The sequence below is a fragment of the Lonchura striata genome, chromosome 2, assembly GCF_050655825.1.
Source record: "Lonchura striata isolate lonStrDom1 chromosome 2, ASM5065582v1, whole genome shotgun sequence".
NCBI classification, from domain to species: domain Eukaryota; kingdom Metazoa; phylum Chordata; class Aves; order Passeriformes; family Estrildidae; genus Lonchura; species Lonchura striata.
The window spans coordinates 4,796,507-4,821,538 of record NC_140704.1 but is presented as its reverse complement, the minus strand read 5'-3'; the positions used below and the strand labels follow the sequence as shown (position 1 = coordinate 4,821,538).

Here is a 25,032-nt window from a genome sequence, read left to right as displayed (position 1 = left end):
AAAAAAAAAAAGTTTGGAAGGACTCAGACATGCCATAACAGCAGCTGTGCTAATTCTATACTCTCAGTTAATTTTTATCCATCTCAAGAGTGGCTTTTTGAAAATTTGTGGTGAAGTTAAAAGTTAGTGAGTGATACCGGCTTGTTTTACCACTGTCAACAAGGGTCACAGGTACAGTCATCTTCAGTTTTTGGTCTGGAAAAAGCCAAAAAACTCTGCTCTGTGTGGTCCTCTGGGACCTTTCTGTTCCTTCTTTCCAGATGAAACTGTATTTTGTCCATGCAAGGAACAAGGAATCTCCCATCTGTCCATCCAAGGAGAAGGATTTTTCCAGGAATTCCAGGAAGGATTTCTCAGTGGGTGCTTTTCTCCCCCTCTCCCCACCTGGAGATCCCATCAAAGGCACTGAAATGGGTTCAGTTCACCGCCGTTTGAGCTCTGACCCGGAGTCCTTTACAAGGGAAGGATTTCTGCCCAGCAAAGGCCAGCAAGCAGGCTGCCAGCTCAGAGCAAACCAAGTGGGGATGACCAGGCACCCTCAGACCCTCCCAGTGCTCCCAGTATCCCCTCCGTGGAGGAACTGGTTTGCCAACACGTGAGCGACGGGCACGCGATGGAAAAGTTGCGCGGACGAGCGGCACGGCTCGAACCCAAACTCTTCTGCTTTGTGTTTTGCAACCTTCACCCACATCCACTTTCCTCCTGCTGGATGCTGAGTGCTTTTTACCTCCAGCTTCCTAATTATCGGCGCGCCACCGCTTGTGTTTCGCCGCAGATGAGGAAATGAGGACATATGGCTTTTGTGATAAGAGATTTATGTGAGCTGTCTGTGCAGAAGGCCTGCAACTTTCTATACAAGTCCATTTGTAAAACAAAACATGTGTAAACAGCCAGGTTTGGATTGTTTCGGCGATTTCTTCCCCCTCGTGACAGATGTAAAGGAAAAATTGGAGGTTTCCACTTGGTGCGTGCAGATAATTCTGTGGCGAACGGCAGAGATCCCACTTGCAGTAAATTGCTCAATCCTTCCTTTGATTTCTGTCACCTAAAATCCAGCTCCACGTGGGTAAATGGGAAGAAATACTAAGAAACTGGGGCTCGATGGCTGCTCATACATGATCCCCTTTCAGCTGCAGGAGCACAGATATTCCTGAAAAGCTCCTGGCAAGAGTACAGTAAATAGTGCAAAATACCAATAGAAAAGGCAGCCAAAATCCAGTGATTATAATGGGTGGCTTTGATTACACCCCTGTAGATTGGTTATCTTTCAAATCAAGAGACAGATTAGAGAAATAGAGTCATATTCTCAAGGAACAAAATCCTATTATCAGTGGGGACAAAGAGCAGGACAGTCTGGAGAAAAAAACCTTTATCCATGTCTGGGCCATGCTCTTTCACTCCTGCTCTTGTCCCTTACACCCCAGAAAAGCCACTTGCAGGGTGGACAGTCTTGGTTCTTTTCAGGGAAAGTCTCAAGGTTTTCTCTGAAGTTTCTGGGAAAGTGAGATGGAAATGCAGGATGTCCATGGCAATTTTTTTTGCTTTCCTGCAGTCTCAGCTGCAAATGCCACAAGGATAATATTTCTTGTGCAATTTTCAACAATATTCAGGTGCCAGATGAACCCATAAATATTCTGGAATAGTTCTGACCTTACCTGAGAAAGTTTAAACTGAGCCTGTTTGCAGACTAGCAGGGTAATTTTCCAGGGCTTCCAGGTTCACACTTCTCAGCAGTGTGACAGAGGCACCTTGCAAACACAGTTTGGTTTGGTTTGGTTGACATAAGTTCCAAGCAAGATCCACATGTGAAAAATCTTCACAGAAAAATGCCCTCCAACGACATTTCCTTAACAACCCACCCAGAAATCAGAACCTCTTCACTTTCACTCTGCCAGTTTTGGAGATGTTTTTCCCTCTGTTTGGGCAGAGAAGGTGAGTCATGGAACAGAGGCAGTGTGGAAATTTACATTCAGCTATGAAAGTGCATGTTATGATTACCATGAAAGAAAAAAGTCATCCACACAACTCAATCTCTGTGTAAGTCACACCCAGTTTTGAAGAAATATGAGTTTAAACCTGTTCTTTTTGGTTGATTGACACTGCTGGCTGCTGCAAGCTGCTTCCTCTGCGTGTCACATGTAGCCTTCAGCCTTTGCTCTGTCAGATCTGAAATCCTTCTCCTGGCAGCTGTGTCCAGCCAGGTGGATGGACACAAATGCTGCTCAGAGAGGGCTGGGGGTCATCTATTTCCTCTGACCCCCCCCCATGGAACAACTTCCCAACTCCTCAAGATGGGGCATTGCAATATTCCCAAGTTTTTGATGGGTGGCAGTGCATGGAGAGTGGCTCCCTGCTCTTGGGTTTTCATGCCCTGAACCTTCTCCTCCAGGATGGGCACTGAGCATTTTGGCTTCAAGTGCTGGACTCACCCTTTCTTTTAAAATATGGTGCCTGCTGCTGCCACCTACCTTTTGTGCTGGAGTGGATCCTAAAAATATTCCATATATTGAGTCTGGGATTTGAGGATTTCCTCCTCATCCCAAAAGCTAAACCCAAGCTACAAACCACGAGGTTAATTTGTTGTGTGGACAGGAGGCTTTATCTGAAAAACATTTCCTGCCTGGGAAGAGGAAAGGTTTCAAAACTCATGGAGAGATCACTTTTTGCTCTTGCCTGGTTGTGAGGGCTTTCACACAGCAGATTTTGGCATCTGCCCTGCAGAACAGGTTGTCATATGATGCAGGGAGCATTTCATGCAACTGGAGGTGCAGAGGAAGGTGGCTGGGAAGAGTGTGGCCCCACAGCAACTGAGATCTGAACCCAACTCTTATCCTTCTCAACCACTCCACAACATTGTGACAGTAAAACAGAAGCAGAGGTAGAGATGAAATGCAGGCCCCAAATATTTGTCCCCAGAAAACCTCTGCATACTTGTAGGCATTTCTGAGGAGGAGCACAAAGCCCTTAGGAATGCTGCCATGTATGGTTTGTGCTACCTTTGCCTATCAGGCAGCCTCCAGTTCGCTCAGAACATGTGGGGAATATTTAAGCAAAATAAATGTGGCTTTTCTATCAGTCCTAACAGTAAGAGGGACATAGAAGAGTTCTAAGTGTCCTTTTCCACCTGCTTTTCTGCAGCAAACAGCAGACCTGCAATTCATTTTTGGTGAGGAGGAGCTGCAGCCAATGCAGATCTGCCAAGCCCAGGTGCTGCCATGCAGAGGTTTTGGCATCACAAGCTTGGATTTATGTGCTCACATCTCTTCAGACCCATCCCCAGCTCCAGCCTTCAGCTGAGGAGCAGCTCACAATCTCTGAGTAAGTAATTGGTTCTTTTTCTTTACCCCGAGACAGCATCACTCCTGTACAGTTTGGAAACTAAGTATAGGAATGATTTCAACCACCATTCTCAGCCATCTTGATGGGAGAGGAGGCCTGGCAGACAACAGCTTTCTGCTGCAGCTCAGGGCAGGAAGCAAGAAAGGATATTATATCAAACAGAAGGCATGGGAGAATTTCGGGTTAGACGGAGCATACTTAGTCACAGAAGAATTGGGTCAGTGCTCTGGGACCTGTGTTCACTTCCTGCAGGAACCCTAACACAGCTCAAAATAGTAGCAGTTAGGTAAAAGCCAAATATCTTCCCATTTTTCTCCCCACAGCAAATAATAATGCTTACGTCATTAAAGGAGAAGCATAAATAGAACAAGTCTGGGGCTGTGATTTGCAAAGTTCTTGATCTGTGGATGAACCATCAGCTTTTCTTATAGCTCACTATTACCCACTTGTGCCATCAAACTTTTCACTGAAGATGCTATCAGGATGAAATAGGCCTTCATATCCACCTAACATCCACACCAGTCAGCCAAGAACCAGAGCATCCATCTATAGGTTTTATGTGTGATGTGGTTTTCATCTTGCTGACTGGGGCAGCACGGGACAGCATGCACCAAGGAAAGTGTCCTAGTGGCAGTTTGGGAAGTGTTTTGGAAAAGAAGGGAGAGTTTGGCTCTGTGGGTACAAGGTGTGCCACACCTGTTGTCCTCAGGGGCACAGAACAGCCCATGCCTGTTTAATGTCACTGTACAGAGCCACTGGGCTTGGCCACTGCTCTCCACCGTGGCCTGTACCCCAGGTGCTCACTCCTCCCCAGAAAGTGGCAGCCAGCATCTGTAGAACAGCTGGAACTCTGCACAGAGTCACACACCTCTGCCCATCCTCCAGGCTTTGGAAATGTTCCCAAGAGCGACTCGAGCCGGCAGAATCCAGGGGCAGGTCCTCAGCACGCCCATCAGCAGAGAGCTGTTGGAATCAGTGGAAACAGCCTTGACACACATCAGGATCCTTGTATTGTTCAGGGACACCCTAGAATTGAAATCCACCTAGCAGGATTCCTGGGCCACCAGACACATTCAGGGAAGAAGAGATGCTTGGAAGAATTTTGGCTTTGAGCAGTAATTGGTGGGTGCAGAATCAATTCCCATTAAAACCAGGTGCTTTGAAAGGAGCTGCTTGTCGCTTTAGTGCCTTGTAATACTTGAACCTCAAGTCCTGGGGTCCTGTGCCTGGTTCCCAAGGTAAACACATGTAATTTATTTCAGAAAGGCATTTGCAGCACAAGAATTCATGACACACATCGCTGATGGGCAGCAGCCAACTTTTCAAATGTGCCAAGTTGCCAGAATTTTATTAAAAGCTGTTAAGAGTTAGAGAGAAGGTGCAGAGAAAAGCACCCTCCTTCCCAAAGCCAGGTGGCTTAGGCTCGACTCACGCTGCTTCCCGAATGGATGAGGCAAGCTGGAGTCAGAGGTTCCTTCCAGCAACAGCTCAGTCCCCCTGGACGTGTCTCTGTAAGCTGCACAAATATTCTGGGGAGGGGGAGGGAGAGAGAAAAGAGTGAAACCTATTCAATTACACCAAGATCACGACTGGCCCAAGTAAAATCATTTATGGGGTGAGGGAAGCCGGAGCGGTTTGGGCTGGAGCCATCTGCAGTTATTTGGTATATACAGAATCGGTTTCTATGGATTTTATTAATAGGTCACGCGATTGTATACGAGGATGTGAGATCTGAATCTCTCAGGAGGGGTCCCTGGTTGGGGTTTCTATTGCCTTTACAGGCAATGGCTCAAACTTTCTTGCAGCAGTAACTCCTTAAAAACTTGAGGGGAATGGGGCTGGCTTTAGCATCCAGCCCATTTTTTTTTTTCTGCCCCACCAAAATCTTGAATTTACTTTGTTCCTCTTCCTCTCCATAACACATTTACTAAATGGGGAAACAAGGAAATAATCAGAGAAATATTCTTACTTACTTTTTCCATTGTCTGCATTAATTTTCTCTCTTTCCCACCAGTCTGAGGGATATCTGGTACATAACTCAGCTCCCGCTTCCATCTGTTTTTCAGCCTCTCGTTGGCCCTTTTTAGGGGTAATTTTGCTTCTATGCCATTGTTGGCTCCTTCCACACAGAGAGTCGAGCCCAAAGGAACTTGGACACACAAAAGAGATTTGGGACAGTGGGTGTAGATCAGAACAGCCCAGAGGCTTCTCTGCCTTCCCAGGGAACTGCCCAGGGAGCCCTGGGCTGTTCTGGAGAGCAAGCTGTGACTCAGGAACAGCCTAAAGCTCTTTGGTCTTAACTATAGCTCAGTTTGACTTTAATTGCCCTTAAGCGGCAAACCCAAACCAAGTTATCAGAGCAATTCCTGCACATCCCAGCTGTGTGGAGAAAGCTGGGCCCTGCAGAAGGCTACCCTACTGCAGCAAGAAACCACCACCTTCACCAGCATTCCAGCTGATGAAGCCTCATCCCAGAATCAAAGGGTTTCACCCCTTTTCTCATCATCTCCCGATTTTTTGTGCCAGCCCTAGGTAGGGCAGCTCTCATCTAGCCTCGTTTTTCCAGAAGGTAGGAGAACCTCAGCTGGAGCGCACAGGTCACATTCCATCCTTCTTGAAAGCGCAGCCGGGGATCCCACGGTGTCTCACCAGGGCTGATATGACCTGCGGGAGCACGGGAAACTGCACCTGGATCCAGCGGGGCTGAGGGATTGGGCATCATCCGGGCTGGGGGTCAGCCTGGGGATCGGAGCTGCCCAGTGGGTCAGACCTGGAGTCTCACCGGGGCTAACCCCACCTGCGGGGCCAGGGGAGCACCACCGGCACCAGCGGGGCTGCGGGATGGGCATCCGGGCTGAGAACCTGCCCGGGGGCCGCAACTGCACCGTGGATCAGAACCTGCCCCAGGTCCGGAACCACCGCGGGGCTCGGAACCACGCCGGGGCTCGGAACCGCCGCGGGGCTCGGAACCACGCCGAGGCTCGGAACCACCGCGGGGCTCGGAAACGCCGCGGGGCTCGGAACCGCCGCGGGGCTTGGAACCCCGCTGGGGCTCGGAGTTGCCCCAGGGTTTCAGAGTTGCCCCAGGGTCTCGGAGTTGCCCCAGGGTTTCGGGGTTGCCCCAGGGTTTCGGATTTACCGCAGGGTTTTGGAGTTGCCCCAGGATTTTGGAGTTGCCCCAGGGTTTTGGATTTGCCGCACAGGGTTTCAGAAGTGTCTCGAGGCTTGGAGTTGCCCCAGGGCTCAGAGTTGCCCCAGAGTCTCGGAGGTGCCCCAGGGTCTCAGATTTGCCCCACAGGGTTTCGGAGGTGCCCCGGGGCTCGAAGTTGCCCCAGGGTCTCTGAGTTCCCCCAGGGTTTCGGAGTTGCCCCAGGACTCAGAGTTTCTCCAGGGTTTTGGAAGTGCCCCAGGGTTTCGGATTTGCCCCACAGAGTTTCGGAGGTGCCCCGGGCTCGGAGTTGCCCTAGGGTCTCTGAGTTCCCCCAGAGTTTCGGAGTTGCCCCAGGGCTCGGAGTTGCCCCAGGGTTTCACAGGTGTCCCAGGATTTCAGAGTTGCCCCAGGGTTTCGGAGTTCCCCCGGGGTCTCGGAGCTGCCCCAGGGTCTCGGAGTTCCCCCGGGGTCTCTGAGTTGCCCCAGGGTCTCGGAGCTGCCCCAGAGTCTCTGAGTTGCCCCAGGGTCTCGGAGCTCCCCCGGGGTCTCGGAGGTGCCCCAGGGTCTCGGAGTTCCCCCGGGGTCTCGGATTTGCCCCACAGGGTCTCTGAGTTCCCCCAGGGTCTCGGAGCTGCCCCAGGGTCTCGGAGTTGCCCCGGGGTCTCGGAGCTGCCCGGCTCGGAGCCGCCGCGGTGTCGCCCCCCTCAGGCGGGGCCCGGCCCGGCCCGGCCCGGCCCGCTGCTCGCTCGGTCTCGGGCCCGCCCCCGTGCCGTGCCCGTCCCATTGGCCGCGGCGGCTCCGCGCGTCACCGCTTCCTCCCGCTTTTGTGCGCCGCCCCAGCCGAGCTCCGGGCGAGCGGTGCCGAGCCGAGCCGTTCGGAGCCGCGCCAGGCGCTGGGACCCGAGCTGGTGACACCAGCCCCGGGTGGCCGCGCATGTCCCTCCGCGGGTGAGCCCGGTAAGTCCGTCCTGAGCTCCCCCTTCCTGCGGGTCCTCGCCTCCGTGAATAGTTTCGTTCTTTTAATTTTGCTGTCTGCAGCGGTGACCGGGAGTTTTGCAGCCGGGTCTGGCTTCCGTGGGATTTTCTTCCTTCCTTTCTAGTGCTGCGGGTGGCAGCTTGTCCCTGCGGCTGTGTTTGGGGAGCGGTGGCGGGGGAAGCGGGGGGTCCCCAGGTGTGCCCCCGGGAGGAGGGCGCGGCTTGCCGTGTCCGTGGGTGCGGAGCGGATTGATGGACTGACCTTCCCCGGGGCTCCCCGCACACCCCTGCCTTGTGCTGGTGCTCTCGGCTCGCCGTTTTGCCCAGGTTGTTGCCCGGGTGCGCGTCCCAGCTGCAGCTGCTGACAGCGAGCGCCGGGATTAGGCTCCAATACCCGTTTTGGGATGCACTGGCGTCTGGAGCCAGCGGTTCCTGCATGTGGTCACTTGTGGTCCTGGGTCACTTGTGGTCCTGGCTCCCTGGAAAGCATCCAGGGAGGTGCAGGGGTACTTGGCCATCCCTCAGCCTCCTGCAGAGCTCTCCCCGCACCGGAGCGGTGAGGATGGGATGGGCGCGGGGTGAAGGCTCCGCGGCGGGCACGGCCCCGAATCCCGGCCCCGAATCCCGGCCCGAATCCCGGCCCCGCGCGGTGCGAGCGCCCGGCGGAGCTGGCAAAGCTGGATTTGCACCGGGACGGAGCGAGCGGCTGCCGTGGGGCTGTGCCACGAGCCGGGATGATGCTCAGGAAGGATCTGTGCTGCCGGCACCGAAACCTCTGCCCTCCGCGGCTGTGCGGGAGGAGCGGAGCAGAGGTGGGAGCCGTGGAGCAGCCGGGCAGGTCGTGCACGGTGGCCAGGTGCAGCTCTTGCTGGCCCTGACACAGCTCGGAGAGAGGCTTCTCCCTCCACTGCTGCTTTAATCCTCCTCAATTCCTGTCTTGTAATCCAGTAGTTTCTAAGAGTCGACCTGCTCCTGGTTTGGGGAAGGGTCTTGCATGTATTGCTGATGCATGAACCAAAAAAACAGGATTCACTTGGAATCCGGAGGCTTCGGATTTTTGCACGGTTTAAGTGATCCCAGAGATTTCCAGGGTCAAGCTATTTCACTTCTTTGGTGAGAGTGAATGGTTGGGGGGAATTTCTTTCTCTGACACTTTCTGGATTTATTTCCAGTCTGGTATGTACAGTTTGACGTAGCTCTGTGCAGGAATTGTGCATGGAGTGCAGCTATTGGGAGCAGCTCCTCAGGTGTGCATGAGATCAGTTGCATTTGGGGCTTTGCTCTGCCTGTGTCTCGATACCTGTGTTAGATGGTCCAATTTCCAGGACCCCTAATTTAACATTAATTATAAACAGAGATTCAAGGTTTCCCAGGGCTCCTGCAGATCAGAGCATACCTCCACAGCTGGGCACAGCCTTTGCCCTGGGAAGGTTTTGCAGCTTGTAAAAGCTCCTCTGTCGAGGCAGGACGTGAGGCTGGATGGGCTGCCAGCCTGGTGGGATGTGGATGTAAAGGACCTTTTATACCTTCCTCGTGTGAACGGGTTTTGGTGCCGCAGTTTTTTCCACGGCTCCTTAATCTCCACCAGAAGCCTGCAGCTCTGCCATGTCAACGTGTGCTGATGGGCAACGCATTTATTTTTTTGGAGGCTGTCAGAGCCTGTGAGGGAAGTGTGCTCACGCAGAGAGATGTGGTCTGGATTTTCACCCAGACTAAGCGACTCCAGCGACTGTGGCGGCCAGAGGAGCGGCTCCATCCCGTCCAGAACGTTCCTGTTGCTCGGCGATGCTTCGTGATTTTAGCCTGCAGCTTGGACTCGATGCTCTGTGAATTTTCCCGTCGGGAAGACGCCGGCGAGGCTCCCACGGTGTGTCTGGCTCCCTGGCAGAGCCGTGGGATGGAGAGTGCTGCTGCAGCATGGAAAGTGATGTGCTTCCAGCCCCGCTCTCCCCAGATGGACGTGGGAACCAGTGCGAGGGCTGGCAGCATCTTCTCTTCTGCTGGATCTGGCCCTGCTGTCGGAGACCTGCTGGTCGAGGCTAGAGGGAAGTGAGTCAGGGTTTGCTGTTAGAAGGGATATCTTTTATTAGACTGCTCCGAGAAGTCAGGCTGGCTTTGGAGTGCACAAGCCTGTCTACACGTAGAAGAAAAGAGGGAGTGATTACTTGGAGTCTGCTCCGGCTCTCCAGACTGAGGGAATAATCTGAAAGAAAACGAGGAAAAAAAAAAAAAAAAAAAAAAGACAGATTCAACTGCAGTTTAACCTGCAGGAAGCACGTTTCATCCCTCTGCAAATCTCTGGACCCCTCAGATCCTGAGATGCAGCAGAGGACAGGGACATGCATCCCACATGCCAGCCCTTCACAGGAGGTGGCTGAGCATTTTCCAGCCTGGCTCCCACAGCGAGGAGCTGTGTGAGACAGGGATGGTGCTCGCTGATGCCTGACGATAGCAAGAGGCTGCTGGGCTCAGTCCCTTCCACTCCCCTCTTTGCACAGAGCACAGGCCAAGCACAGTGTGCACAGAAATGTGCAGAATGTCAGCTGTGCACTGGGGAGGTGGAAAATACAGTATGAAGCCATGGGAAGTGGAATATGGATTTAAATTTTTTTATTTTTATTATTTCCCCAGACAGGGGGGAAAAGCTATAGATGGCCCACTGATACTGAACCTGGCAGGTTCACCCTCAATCCCCAGGCTTTATTTATTTAGGTATTTAACCTCCTCAAGGGGAAATGGGGGACCGGGTGTTTTTGGTGAGTCCCTCCAAGGAGCAGGTCCCCTTTCCCACTGCCCAGGGCAGTTCAGCATTTCTTTCTGGCACCTTTTCTGCCTTTCCTGAGTGCAGTGTGAGATGCAGAGGTGATGAATGTCATCTCAGTTGTGCCTGAACCACGCTGTCTTCGCAGGCTGGCCCCATATCCTCTGTGGCATGAGCCTTCATCTGATGTGGTCAGTGCTGTGGTGAGCTTCAGACAGGCAAGATAAGAGGTTTTCTGTCTGTGAAGGTGCAGGTGAGCATGCAGGAGTGTGGATATGTGGGCATTTTTGTTTGTTTTCTGTCTGTCCCTACAGGTTTGATCTGGTCTAGCCAACTAATTTTCCATTGGTCATTAAAATACTGCTGGTGCCCAAATCAAAAGGGTGGTCAGGCATTGGCACAGGCTGCCCAGGGAAGTGGTGGATTCACCATCCCTGAATGTGTTCAAGAACAGTGTGGATGTGGCACTTGGGGACATGGTTTAGAGGTGCACTTGGCAGTGCTGAGTTAATGATTGGACTCAGTGATGTCAGAGGTCTTTTCCTGCCTTAACGATTCCCAGTCAGTCTGTCTCAGTTCATCTTCAATGACACAAGAAATTAAAAGCTAAGATCTCCTTTAAAAACCAATACCTTGCTCTTCAAAGGCCCTGGGGAGCTGTTCCCTGCAGCAGACTTGTTGCATGGGCCTGAGGAACACGGGAAGAACACTCCAGAGGGGTTGCACATGGGGGGGTTACCTGGCTCTCTGCTTTGTTTTGGCAGTGGGATGTTCCAGGATCTTTCCCTGGAGCCACAGGTCTTGGGGCCAGGCTGAGAGCAGGATGGTGGAAGAAGCAGCATCAGCCTGGCCCGAGATGGGGACTCTTGCAGCTCTACATCCCTGTCTCTGTGACCAGGGCTGGGGACACAGCATTGCATGTCATCGCTGTGTCTGGCCTCAGGTGCCAGCTTCTGTTCCCAGGGCACTTGGAATGTCTATGAAGGGAGCCCAGAGGGTTTGACCTGAGCTTTCTGAGGCTTTTAGAGGTCAAAAGTGAAATTTATACCTGTACCCTCTAGAAGAGGGGGTTCAGCTCCCAAATGCCTTCCCCAAGCACCTTTTTTCTATGCTGGAAAATCCTAATAAAAATGTTAGTGGCGATGAAATGGCTCAGAATTTAAGGAGAACCTGTGGCTGGTTCTGCTCTCCTGAGTTAAAGACTGGCCACCATTTTATGCAGAACTAATTGTCACTTCTGCAAGAGCCTCTGTGATGTTATTCTCTCCACTCTGGGACATGGTTGGGTGCAGCCCAGAGAGAAGGAGCTGTAGCAGCAGGGTGGAGCTGGGGCAGGCTTTGGCTCGGAACTGCCTGGGACGAAGTCCGGCTGGCAGAGCGCCCCGTGCCAGATCCTGGAAGGAGCTGGCCAAGCTCCTGCGTGGGTGCTGTGCAAACAGCACGTGTTCAGGCCAGGTCCTGGGGGGGTGGGAGGATGGCTCAAGCGTTCAGGTAGGGATTAAACACCAAATTGCTTGAAAAAAATTAGCCCTGGTGGGTGGGTGAGAGGCGCTCTGCAACGCTCCTGTGGCCAAGTGACAGAAAGTCATCTGATTGACAGCGGGGTGATTCAGATGGAGGGAAAGACTTTGTACCATTTTGTGAGATAGGAAGTCTTTGTGATGGAGGTAGGAATGCCTTAAATCCAGGGTGCAGTGTGGCCCTGCAGTGCTCCTGTTTTGGCATGGGTATGTTTGTCTCACCCACATGCAATGTGTCGTGCACACTGGCTTTCAGGTGTTCCCAAATTCCCAAGGGAATATTGAAAACTTTGCACATGACTGTCCTTAGCACAGATATGGTGTGTTGACCCTGCAGAGGGTCAGAGGAAGATGCTGCTGCTTTGGCACATCTGGTGAGGTCTGTCCTTGCTGAGGTTGTCCTTGTCCTGCAGTCCTGAAGTGGTCAGGCCTGGATGATCACTGCAGATCCCTTTCAATTGGACTGTTCTGTTCTGTGGATGTGCATGGCAGTCCCTTGTGATGAGGATGGTGGATTACGCAGATTGCTTAGTACTTCTGTGCATCAGCCTCTTGTTTTTGGGACTTTTGTACTGAGCAGGAGTCAAATCATCACACTCTAGCTGTGAAGTGGAAATAGCGCAGTGCCATCCATGGTAAATAAGAACCCTGAAGAATTCAGCAGATCCTTAATTCTTCACAGTGGGCTGTCTGCACCTTTTACTGTGCAAGGTGGCAACAGGGATGCTCTATCCCAAGCCATGAGGATTCTGCAGAAGGGTGGTGGACACAGGGTGATGGGCACATCTGGCTCTCACCAGCTCCTGTAACAGTGGTATCTTGCCCAGATACAAATTTAAGGCTTGGGGCATCCCCTGCATGGGGCAGTGATTTGATAAGGAAGGGTTATTTGGGTTGAATGGCTTGGGGAGGAGGTGTGAGGGCGAGACTTGTTATCACAGGTGGTGAAGGTGAATGGCAGAACAAGTGAGAGTGCATGCAGAGAAACTCTCCCTTAAATACCCTCTTCCTTTCAGCTTTTCTTCCTCTCTTGTCACTCCCTGGGGGGAACTGTCCCTCTTTTGCAGGGTCAGTGCAGTGTCATTGCAGAGTACAGCTGATAACACTTATCTATAGCTGGGTGATGCAGATGGGGGCTGATGATAATAGTGTTATCTGCAGAGGGGTGATCACCCTGAAGTCACTATGCTGTGGGAGTATGTGCCTGGAGGGAGGTGTGTGGATCTGTGGGACAGAGAGGTTTGGGAGTGTGTAAGTGATGAATAGCCAGTACCTCAGGTCAGAGATTTGGGCTTCCTTTTGTTGGGATTGATCTGTGCATTGGTGTAGTGTGGAGCTGTGGAGCAGGGCTTGTTTGATGAAGCATCCTTCAATTAAAGTACTAGATTGGGCCAAGCTCCCGGAGAGCTTTCTTTGGAAAAAGCTTCAATGCCTTCTGTTTGCCTTTCAGAACAAAACTACAGCTTTGGTCCCTCTACTAGAATCCTTCTGTTGATTTCCTCTTGGAAAGTGGCTTGTGGGAAACCTCAGCACCTCGTGGTTAATAAACCACTGGTTTGCTGTTCCTTGGTCTTTAGTCCCTCGTGCTGGTGCAAACAAAATAGCAAGAGTCATTAGAGAAATATGCAAGATATTCCAGTTATTTCTCTTTGGATGGTGCTGGTAGCAAGTAAAAGAGATAAACAGAATTGTGCTTAGCTTATTACATCATTGGTTTTACTGAAAGGGTCAAGGTCCAGCTCTGGATGTTGTTGCAGGATGCATTTGAACTGCTCCTGAGCTGTGCTGTGCCAGAGGGTAAATGTCTGGGAAAGGCATAATTTTAGTGCTCTCTCCATGAGTTTCTTCTGAATGGTGGCCGTGGCTGAAGTGCCTTGGTAGAGTTCATGATGGGACAAGTCCTGTCAGATTAATTTCTTGGCTTTGCACTGGAAAACTCTGCACTTGGCTCCTGATAAGCCCCAGGAGCTGCTCCTCTTCTGGAGGAAAGCAAAGGGAAGCCCTGCTGGCATCTGGCAGCCTGGTGCTGTTGGGGCTGGCAGGGGACCGTCCCTGGGTGTTCAGCCACAGGGCACAGAGTGGTGCTCTGTGCCACTCCCGTCCTCCTCAGCTTTCTGCTAGGAGGGCTTCTGGTGGCTTTGTTGCCTGTTGCTTCACTGGTGGCCTAGGCTGATGTGTGCTTGCTCCTCTTGTGACATGGCTAAAAAGAAGGATTTGAGGAACCATGCCAGTTCTTGCCTGTTTTTGTTTGGATTGGTGATGCTTACTGAGACTCTCCACAGTGCTCTTCCTGAGAAGCTGAAATGTTAAAGACGTGCACAACTCACATTGTGGCTGATGACACAAGAGAAAGAGAGAAAATGCTTGTTTCATCATTCCAATATTTCAGCAACTTCAGCATTACAGGTGTGAATAAAATCTGGTGTGAGCCTGTAAGGGATGAGGATGCATTTTCACAATTGGCTTTTGGACTTATCACAAATGGTGCTGAAGATTGTAACTGACTTCATCTCTGGATGAGAATGAGCTAGTTCTAGTTTTAGTCTGTGTCCAGGAAATCCTGTGCTGGAGAGCTTCCCTTTCAGGAATCCAGTGGGGCTGTCCCAGGGAGGTGGTGTGATGCACTGAGGTTTGATGAGATGAAGCAAGGCTTCCTGCACCCACTTCATCATCACCTGGGAAGCTGATTTGCCTTTCAGGCCAGGTGTTGCCAGATAGGTGTAGTTTCCTGTCTCCCCAGGCAGCAGTGGCTGTGTGATTGCTGTGGGAGTCACCAGGAGGTGATGAAAGGGGGAAATGTTTGCGGAAGAACATGGGATGTGTCAAGCAGGATCTCCCCTTGGTGCATGGCAATCCTGCCACCTCCCTGACCTGTCTCGGGCTGGATTTCCAAAACCTTGGACAGGTATGGTTGGACGGCTCTAGGCTGCATCACAGGACATCACCACCTTCATGGCCACGTTCAGGAGTGTCACCAGGGTCTTGGAGTGGTGCCCCTGCAGGAGTGTCTCCAACCTGTTATAAATGAGAATTTATTCAGCCCAAAGAGGATTCTTGCTAATCCCTGCCCCTATGGCTTCCCTCTCCACGTGCTGCCTGTAGCAGGCAGCTCTGGGGGATCCTGGCTGCTGAAGGGATGAATGCTTTCATGGGACACAATTGTGGCATCTCCCATAAAACCTCCTGCAAGGTACCTTGCTGCAGAGCTCTGTTTTGGGGCTGTCTCTGACGTAATCTGTCAAGACACAGGCTGCTCTTTGACTTACTGCTGAAGGTCTGGTTGGGGATGGATGACCAGTTGCTTACCTGGCATTACCAAAGCAACGAGTTGTTGCTTTCCATGACTCATGAAAATGCACTGTAGGCTCGCTTAAGAATGGCTGAGATCATTTTTTGGCTGGCTTTGGGCATCTGGTTTCCTTAGCAAATAGCAGTGGGGGTGGAGGGAGGGGGATTTCCAAACTTGTTTCTTTGTATGTGTGATCTGGTTTTTAGAGCTCGTCTCAGAAAGTACTGACTTTGTTTTAAAAAGGGGATGAAAAAAAAGGAAAAAAGGACCTGTAACTTCCATGTCTGTTTAGTTTCTGTAGCATGTTTCATTTAGTCGTGGTTTGGTGTAAAAAGGGGAAAGGTGCTAATAATATTACAGAGCTGTAGACTGTGGTTCTCCACTTAAATAAGCAAGGATAGAAACATGATGAGTGGTATTTTCCTTTTAGAGCAAGTCTTTCTGGGGAAGGAGGAGGAAGTACAGAGGAAATTCTGCAAACAAAAATGTAATTTCATATTTCTTTCTTTTTTTTGGACCATGTTTGCTCAAATAGGGCACTTTGATGCAGCAGAGCAGAGTCTTAGCAAGAGGTGTTTTAGTGTTTGGCTAATCCGATTATTATTTTAAAAATATTTATTTATTTATGTGTAGACCCTGGATTCACTTTCTGGTTTTTCTTCCTGTGTGGTTCAAAGGCAGCAGCACAGACATCCTTGGATAAGCATTAACCAGAAGAGAATCAGAGCCCTGTAACAGCTTCAGAGAGCAGGAGGTCCCCAGGTGTTCTGACACCTCTGCAGCAAGGCTCCAGCTCCTCTGTGGTAATTCTTCCCAAGTCCAGCCACCTGAGAGCAGGCAGAGGGAAGGGAGAGAAATCCTGGGCAGGCAGAAGGTCATTGTTTGGATAGGGAGATTTGTGGTGCTGTGGCTTTGGTGTGCCTGTGTTTGGTGTGCTTGGATTTTTGGTGTGCCATGGGTTTTTGGTGTGCCTGGGTTTGGTGCTGTGGGTTTTTAGTGCTATGGGATTTTGGTGTGCCTGGGTTTGCTGTGCCCATCCTTTGCAGGGCTGGCAGGAGCCAGGGTTTTTGGTGTATTCCACACTGTGCAGCCACTTCAGGAATGGATAGCTGTGAAGCAGCCCCTAATGCTGGGCACGGTCTGTGCTGGAGCTTGGCTGGGGTTGGTTCTGCAGCCAGGGCAGGCAGAAGCGTGTCCTGGTGTGCTGAGGGACAGGGCTGGAGCTGCAGATGTGTGCTGGGAACAGCACAGCAGCTCCAGGGCCGGCGCTGGGCCAGGGCTCAGCGGGAACCATGTGGCTGAACAGGTTTGTGCTCGCTGGGATAATGCAGAAACCTGGGGGCTCTGCCAGCAGAGCAGTGAGGTTTCCTCTCCCTGTGCCCGGCGAGCAGAGGAGCTGACTGCTGCTGTCTCTGTGAAAAGCCTTGGAGCTTGAGGAATGGCACGGCTGAGCTCCAGGGAGGGTGGTGGATGCCATCCCAGGCCTTGGCTTGGCACTGCTGCCTGCACAAGCACCCTGTGAGCTCCACAACTCCTCATGCCCTTCATCTTCTCCCCCACCTCTCTGCATCTTTGCTAGGTAGCTTGGACAGAATGGGTAAAGATCGCTGATTTAACCACAAGTGCAGTCTTCACCCTCTCATCTCCATGGATATAATGTGTTTAATGCATGGCCTAGCACACCACAGATCTTCTAGGTCTTAATGGTTTTGTTCCATGCAAAAATAGGAAATAAATGTGACCTGAGGTCTTCTGCTCTTTGTGGGGCTTGTGAGTATTTGAACATGTGGCCAAAGTTTATTTTTCTGGACTGGTGGGCAGCTGCAGCTCAGGTGCCTGTAGTGCCATGGTCATGCTGCCCCAGGCTTAGCAAGACCACGAAATGAGCTCTCTGAGAGCCAACACAGGCTTTTTCAGAAATCTTATTTATAGACTAATTTTTACCATCAGGTAAATTTCTGCTGGGCAAGCTCCACCAGTAGCTGTGAATATTGTGGTTTGGTGAGCAGGGAATGCCAGCAGGTGAGCTGGCATAGCTGAATTCCATGGCTTTTCCCTGATTAATGCTGGATGAAAGAAGTGGGAACAAAATTTGGAAAGATGTTCTGCTGCTTATTATTTTTATTTTTTTTTTTAAACTGCAGTGCCTTGATATTGTACCCCAGTGCATAATGTTCTTTTGGCTAGGAAAGCCAGTATCAAGGTACCCCAAAAGGGGCTGCTTAATTTCTAGGCAGGTGTTGCTAGGAAAGCTGGATTTTTTGATCCTAGCTTGTAGATGGACATGTTGAAGGAACCCACCTCTCCCCAAAATTAAGTCACTCCCTGTCCAGTCTATAGGTTTCCAGTGTGTAGTATTGGTGAAAAGGATCACATTCTTTCTGTCAGAAAATACAGATTTATTTCTTTTAAAGTAAATGTCTCTATTCCTTCTTGTTTGAGCATTTCAGACATTACTTCAACTTTTGACATCTGCAAATACTTCTTTTTAACAAAAAAAAAGGGGAAGTGTGTATTCTGATGTAATCATGTGACTCCAGGAACAACGTTCTTACGAAAAACACAGAATCCTGTGAGAATTTGCAATGCTCAGGGTTATCCCATTGTTAGCAGAAAATGAAGTAAAACCTTCTACTCCCAGCTGCCCCATCCCTTGGTGTTCGTCTTGTTGCAAGAGATTTTTAGGCTGTGTGGCTTTTGGTGGTTTTGTTTTGTTTGGTGTTTTTTTTTTGTTTGTTTTTGTTGTTGTGTTGTGGGGTTTTTTTTGTGATTTTTTTTTTTTTATGGTATGGGATCTTTTTTGTGATTTATATGGTAAAATTTTTTCTCCTTTCATGGTGAAATTTGCAGACCTGTGTCCTTGAGGCTCTCAGGTGCTCTCTGGCTTATGTGTGAGGATGGTCTCTTGTGGAAGCCTTGCACTCTTCAGGCATTTTAAAACCAAGAGAGAGCCTTGCTGCTGTTGTGTCATGAATCAATGCCAATGGAAATTGCCATGTAAACATTAACACCTAAGCTGCATTGGAGCCTCTTCTTCCCAGACCCTTTGGTTCCTTGCATTTCCATTTCTGGGGTGGTTGGTCATTGGAGCTTTTTGATATTTTTTCTGACAGGAGGCTTGACCTGGATGTTTGCTGTCTGTGCTCTTACCAACCTGCATTTTGCAAAAGTAAATGAAGTGCTTTTGGTGCCTTTCCATCTTGGACAGCAGCAGGCTTGAGAGCTTGGAGAAGTATTCTAATGGTACAAAAATGAGGTTCCTGTGCTGCTCGTGGCTGTGGGACAGGAATTAGGGGACCTGTTTGGGTGCTTCAGAGCACACTGAAGCTGAAAACCAGGCTAATGCAAGTCCTCTGTTGTGTAACTTCCTTTGTGTGGGAACCCAGGGCATCCCTCTGGCTGCCCTGGAAGGTCTGGGACCCTGGCAGGGGTCAGGAACCCCCCTGGACAGAGCCCCCAGAGACACTGTCTGTTATCTCTGCCCATGGAAAAGAGTTTTCAATCTTACAGGATGAATTACCAGCTCTGAGTGTTTGAGATAAGTAATAATTAAGTGTGGCACAGGTGCAAAAGTAAAATTTTAGGATTCTAGATGGGGGTCCAAAGGGGACAAGATGGAGGAAATTGGGTGTGTCTTGTCCTTTTTCTCCTTCTTCATGCCCTCCATGTTTCACTGTGGTGTTGGCATTTTTCTGTTGGTTCAGGCTGGGGACACACTGTCCAACGTAGGTGACAGATATTGGCACGTTATTGTAAATCCAGCCCAGGGAGTTTCTGGTATTTAATGTTTGTAACATCCCACTGAGGGCAGAGCCCCACACGCTGCCCTGCAGGACAGAGCTGGGCAGGGCAGCAGAACATGTGAGAGATAAACAGAATAAACAACCTGGAAACCAGCACAGACCAATTATGGCTTCTGCTTTGGCAATGGGGCTGAAAGACGAGACTTTCTACAATCTCAGAATCATCAATGCCACAGATTCCAACACCCTTAGGCAAGCTCTGTTGGCTGTCTCTGGAGGTATCCAAAACCTGGCTGGATGTAATCCTGTGCAACCTGCTCTAGGTGAGCCTCCTTCAGCAGTAGGGTTGGACTGGGAGATTCTCCAGAGCTCCCTTCCCACCACAGCCACTCTGTGATTCTGTTCACTCTGTGAACATCTGGAAAACAAAACCTCTTCAGAGGGAACTCTCCCAGCACAGGCAGGCGAGCAGAGGCAGCGTGTTCCTCTACAACGTGGGAGATATTTCTCCTGTGACTAAGCAGAAAAGTTAAGAGATGGAAAAGGTCCTATTAGATCATCTCGTCCACCTCCCTTCTGGCGAGCAGCTTTTCTCCCTGGTGTATATTTATTTATTAATAGGCTGCTGGGCAGACAGGAGGGGTTTGCCCAGGGCACTGAGGAGGAGCAGCAGGCAGCCTGTGCAGGTGAGGGACTCTGCACGCACGTGACTCAACCTGCACATGCACAAGTTGCTTGCAACAATAGGGTTTTGTAGTAAAAGGGTGCCAAAAGCTCTTGACTTGATGTTCTTGGCGTGTTTGGACCCTTCCCCTTAACTTGCTGTCAGTTTGTGCAGGCATGAGCTTGTCTTTTTATAGCATTCTAGGAATAAGCTAATTTTACTTTATGATGGAGTAGGTGGCTTGAAAACTAATAATAATAAGGGGGGGCAAAAATAGAAGCCTTTTGGAAAGGAGAGGTCAGCCAGCTGGACCTCTGCACAGCTGGCCTGGGCTCTGCTGGCCATGATCTACAACAGCAGTGTGCAAAGGCTCCCAGAGGAGATGTCAGAGAGGTGCAGGTGGAAATGCTATTGCCATGACAAACAGAGCAGTGCTGGAGTGTCAGGCCAGAGCTTGGGGACCATCAGCATTGCTTGGTTTATCACTGCTAGTAACCACAGCATGGTTACTAAGCTGGTTTGGTTTTTATTTCACATTCCCCAACTGCAGCTCAGAGCACTTAGGTTGAAATTGCCAAGTGTTGAGAATAAAGGGACAAATCCTGCCCTTCACTAGATCAGGGAAGGACTAGAGCATGTACTCCTGTAGGAAATGGGAGCAGGAATTTCCTACCCAGGCATGTGCTGAACTGCCTTCTCCTACTGAGACTGTGTTGCGTTTTGCACTTAGGATCACTTTGCTGGATCCAGAGGTGTCTCCTGGTCAAACACCAGTGTGAGATCAATATTTAGGGTTAAGGATGAGAACTGTTCTGTGGTGCAGGTGAGCAGCCAACCTTCCTCTGCACCTGTGACATCTTTTTGCTGGTGGTGGCACTTGGTTGGGTGCCAGGGGCCGTTCTGCAGGGTCTGATGAGCCATTTCCTGACATGACGGTACATTCTGTGTGGTTTTTGGAAGTGTTGTGGGACATCTCTTGGCTGAGCAGATGCTCTGTTGCATGGGGAGAAGCTCTCCCAGATCCATGGAGGGTGTTTCATGGTACAGGCAGTGTCCCTGGCACCACTGGTCTTTCTCTTGGCTTGTCCTGTGGAAGTGACAGTATCACAGATGACGTTTTCCAGGAAAGCTTCCAACATTTGTAAAGAGCTCTGACATGGCTTTGCCTCCCTTCCCTCCACCAGACATCTTCTAGGGAGGAGGGAGCTGGAGCAGGGCACAGTGCACACAGGGAACAAATCTGCCTTATTACTATTTAATTTAGAGAGAACTTGGCCTAAAGATGTAAAAAGGAATTGCAAGCACTGTCTGGACACCACTTCTCTTCATCAATTAGCAGCATTAAACTCTCAGCAGGGAGGATTAATTAGAAAACTGAAATCTTTCTATCATGACAGCCTTCTGGTTTCCATTGAAATGCAGCCGGAGGACTGGAAAGGCTTCTGTATTTTGTTTTGATACGCAGGCATATGTTTCTTTCCATCCTGGAAATTAATTCTGTCTGTCTGTAACGGAGCCGTGGGAATCAATATTGAGCTGAACTGTATTTCTCCAGAGCTTTCTTCTAAAAGTAGTTGACTGCTTCCCCACTGTGCCTAATAAGTGACCTGATTTTGGAGCAGATGAGCAGCTGGTCTGCCAGTTCAGAGGTGTTGTACAGCTGCCTTGATTGTTCATGGTCTCTCAAGGGTGATGGGCTTCTCTTTTCTGAAAGTCTCCAGGTCAGACTTTCTCTGAGCTGGACAAAATGCCCACAGAGACTTTCCATTGCTCCACACCAGGCTGGACATGGTAGGAGAGGAAATTACTCATCCCACTGCCTCCCCTGCAGACTGCTCTTGGCCTTGGTGAGCTGTCATGCTCTCCATCTCCAGTTCTGCAATGCCCTGAGCTGGGTTTAGAGGCAAGATACGCCTTTTCCTCAGTGTCATCATCTTTCCTTCTGTCCACTGGGCTTGGGGGATAAAGCAGAGTGAGTGCAGCAGCAGGGAGCTGCTGCCTGGCACGGGGGAGCACTGGGTGATGGCACAGCTTGGGCAACTCCTCTAGAGAAGAAGCTGCCTTGTGTGCACTGCAGCAAGCAACAGGCTGTGCTCAGGCTCTGCAGAGCCACAGCTTTGGGAAAATTGGGTGGGGAAGGGCAGGCAGGAGAGGCAGGGCAGGCCTGGGAGGCCCTGAGTGCTCTGGGTTTCGGGCAGTGTGTGCTCTGCAGCCTGCGAGGCTCTGTGGGTGCGTGGCTGTGTGCTGCACTGGTTCCCGCTCTGTTGATGGCTCGTTTGTTTCTGTGAAGGCAAGTGCACTTGAGTTCATGTGATTCTGCAAGAGGACAAAGGAAACAAAGCCTCCATGCGAGCTGCCCCACATGCGTGTTTCGTAACCCTATCACCACCCCACTGATGGCAGGCATGAGCCAGCAGCTCGTGGACACAGCACCAAACTGGGGCTGTGCAGAAACCTGGTCCTTCTGCCCAAAAACCACTGCTGGCTTTTAATCTTTGCTTGCCACTGAGCTCTCACTGAGCTCTGCCATCTCCCACTGGAGAAATCTCAATCCAGAGCTGCGCGGCAGAAGTGGCACGAGCAAGGAAAGGACCTGCCCAAATTTGTGGCGGCTGTGGTGATCCTGATCTGCCCGGGTGCTGTGGAGGTTGTGCTGCTTGCCCACAGAGAAGGAGCAAATCAAGCAGGCAGCTGCTGAGAGAGCAGAGAGTGGTCAATTAGTGGCGAGGCCTGGGCTTTGCAGTCGATCAGAAAGTCGGGTTGGGATCAATAGAAGGCGGGCAGGCTGCAGGGGGGAGGCTGTGGCTCGTTACAGAGGAAGCTGTGCAGGGGATGCTGCAGGGACTATCGATCCTGAGGGGACATGCTGCCCTACAGGGCTGCTGGCATGGCCCCCGGGAGCTGCACCTCTGTCTCCTCTCAGGGAGAGAAAGTGGCTCAGAGATGAGCTGGGGTGAGCGTGGGAGCTGGCACAGCAGCTTGCCCTGATCCTGCCACGATGTCACTCCAAAGCCATGGGATGGATCTCCCTCCTTCCCAGTCCAGAGCTTGGTCACTTAGTGTTGAAATCCATATTGGGTCAGCCATGAGGTGGGTTGTGCAGTTGATACTTGTGGTAAACACATTTCTCTCCTTCTCAGGATTTTTATAGAGGTACACAGAGAGAAATGAAAGAGAAAACAATTTATGTTCCTTGTTTTTTCTGTGTAGAATGTGTTTGGAGAATTGTTTACTTGGAGTGATTGCTTGATTGGATTCTAGTGAGAATTGTTTGAACCTGATGGCCAATCCAACCCACCTGGGGCTGGACTCTCAGAGAGGGTCCCAAGTTGTGTTAGAGTCAGGGAAAGTAATATGTAGTTTTAGTATCCTCCTTTTATATAGTATATTGATATTATTGATATATAGTATTTTAGCATAGTTATAATAAAGAAATAATTCAGCCTTCTGAATTGAGTCAGGCATCGTCATTTCTTCCCATTGGATTCACCTGCATTTACAATAGATACTCAGATGTTGAAGCTGCAGAGACAGGGTTGGTTTCTGCCTCTCACCCCAGTGCCTGGTGCAGATTCCAGCTCTCAGGCCAGGCTCTCCATGGCACAACGTTGGCTTTGCAGCTCTCTGTGTAAAGCTCCATTCATGGAGACTCTTTGTTTCTGATACCAGATAATTTTCTCCCAGTTGCTTTTCCCAGGAAAGATTTTTTTTTCTGAGACAAACACTTTTCTCATAGCTTATTTCACCTGAGGGTTTTACTATCTATTTTTCCTTTTTGGTTTCTGCTCATTCTCCTTCCTGTTTTTCCCAGTAACATGGAAGAAGGAGGCCTGAAGCTTCACTTTTCCAGATACATGGTTTTGCTTTAATTTCCCTCCCACAAAATCTTTGGTCATTTGAGGAGAAAGACAAAAATAAGGCAATGAAAACCTGCAGGAGGAAGAAATGACAATGTTCTTCTGCATTGTTTTTTATATTGTATTTAGAAATGCCTTCTCTATGCTGTGTTCACTTAGAGGGGAATGTTCATTGGAATCAAAGGGTTTCAGTAGGTGTAACTGGCATCAGGGTTTTCCTCTGATTCATATGTGCACAGAAAACTACCAGGGGCAACTGTGGAGCCATAATGAAGTTGAACCACTCTGTCTGCAAAGTTCAGGCAAATCAAAACTGATAAACAATAAATTATAATAATATTATTATGATGATAATTCAGTAATTGCTATATTATTATTATTATATTAATTATTATAATGTTAATTCAATTATTATAATTTTTGCCCTGTGGAAGGGAAAATCATGCAGGACAGTGCTCTCCCCTAGCTGCAGGTCTTCATCCTCACAGGCAGGGCTGTGTGTAAAGAATCCTGGCTCAGCTTCGTCTGGGGAGGTGAATGTTCAGGCCTGCAGGAGATGAGGATCTTTTAGACTTGGTCACTTCAGTGCCTAATGTGAAAACTTGGATTTAGGCCCAGTGGGACTGAGGTGGGCTTTGGGGTGTAATCAGGGTGTCTGCAAATTGGGATCTCCACCAGTTGCTGGGGGAGGTGGTTTCTCTGTAAAAAATGTGAGTTCAGGAGACACAATTCTGTGCAGTGCAGACCCTGATAAAAATAAAAACCAAAAGAGGTGGGGAACATTTGTACTCTCTGGACACTTACTTTCCTTGACCTGTCTGTTACATGTAAAATAGATTAACTCTGACCTGATGGGGCTGTGCTGTCTGACCTTTTCTGCTAGAAGAGTCCTTTCTAATCCTTTTAATTTTATTATTTTTTTTTTTAATTTTTCCAGAAGTCTGAGATCTGTATGGAAAATCAAAGCTATTTAATTTGCCAGTATACATTACTGATTACTGCACTGTCTTTAGTAAAAGGAATATTACTGCAAAGCAAGAAAAGGGAGTGAGACAAATACCAGTATCTAAAGGGGGCTACAAGAGAGCTGAAGAGGGACTTTTTACATGGACATGGAGTAATAGGACAAGGGGGAATGGTTGTAAACTGAAGGAGGAGAGATTTAAATTGGGTATTAGGAAGAAATTCTTCCTTGTGAGGGTGGGGAGGCCCTGGCACAGGTTCCCAGAGAAGTTGTGGCTGCTCCATCCCTGGAAGTGTCCAAGGCCAAGTTGGACAGAGCTTGGAGGAATCTGGGATAGTGGAAAGTGACAGGGGGCTGAACTAGAAGATCTTTAAGATCCTTTCCTACCCAAACCTCTCTATGATAACTTACTGTAGTGTGCTCTCTGGAACATTTTGTTTATAAAAAGTCATTTCTGAGAAGAGGATTTGTTTTAAGATCTCAGTGGCTTCTTTAGAGGGTTGTCATGGATGTTAACAGCAGGACTCGGGCAGGTTCTAAACCTCTTGTTCTCAGTACACGTCATGCTAGAGTGAACAGGATGGCTCAGGAGATTTTTCTCCAGAAGCAGCTGTCAAGTGCAGCTGCCCTGGCTGGGTCACTGACTGAAGGAATCCTCCACTGAGCACGATGGCTTTTAAACACAGATCTGATCTCTTTTCCCAGCAGCAGATGTGGTGAGAAAGGTTCTTAAGCAGTTTTGGGGTGTCATGCCCAAAACTGGGGAGAA

At 49.8% G+C, this 25,032-nt stretch overlaps 1 protein-coding gene across 3 annotated transcripts in view; it reads left to right on the top strand.

Moving 5' to 3' along the window:
- Positions 1 to 7,316: 7,316 nt before the first annotated feature.
- The window catches only part of LOC110484542 (mitogen-activated protein kinase kinase kinase 3), a 79,302-nt gene continuing 61,586 nt past the window's right edge, over positions 7,317 to 25,032 (top strand). For 2 of the 3 annotated variants that reach the window (XM_085563140.1, XM_021555283.3), the window contains exon 1: positions 7,317 to 7,447. The gene's annotated coding sequence lies outside the window, so the exon portion shown is untranslated. Of the gene's footprint in view, positions 7,448 to 10,374; positions 10,480 to 25,032 lie in introns of all 3 variants that reach the window. The other variant, XM_085563128.1, reaches the window with a different exon arrangement.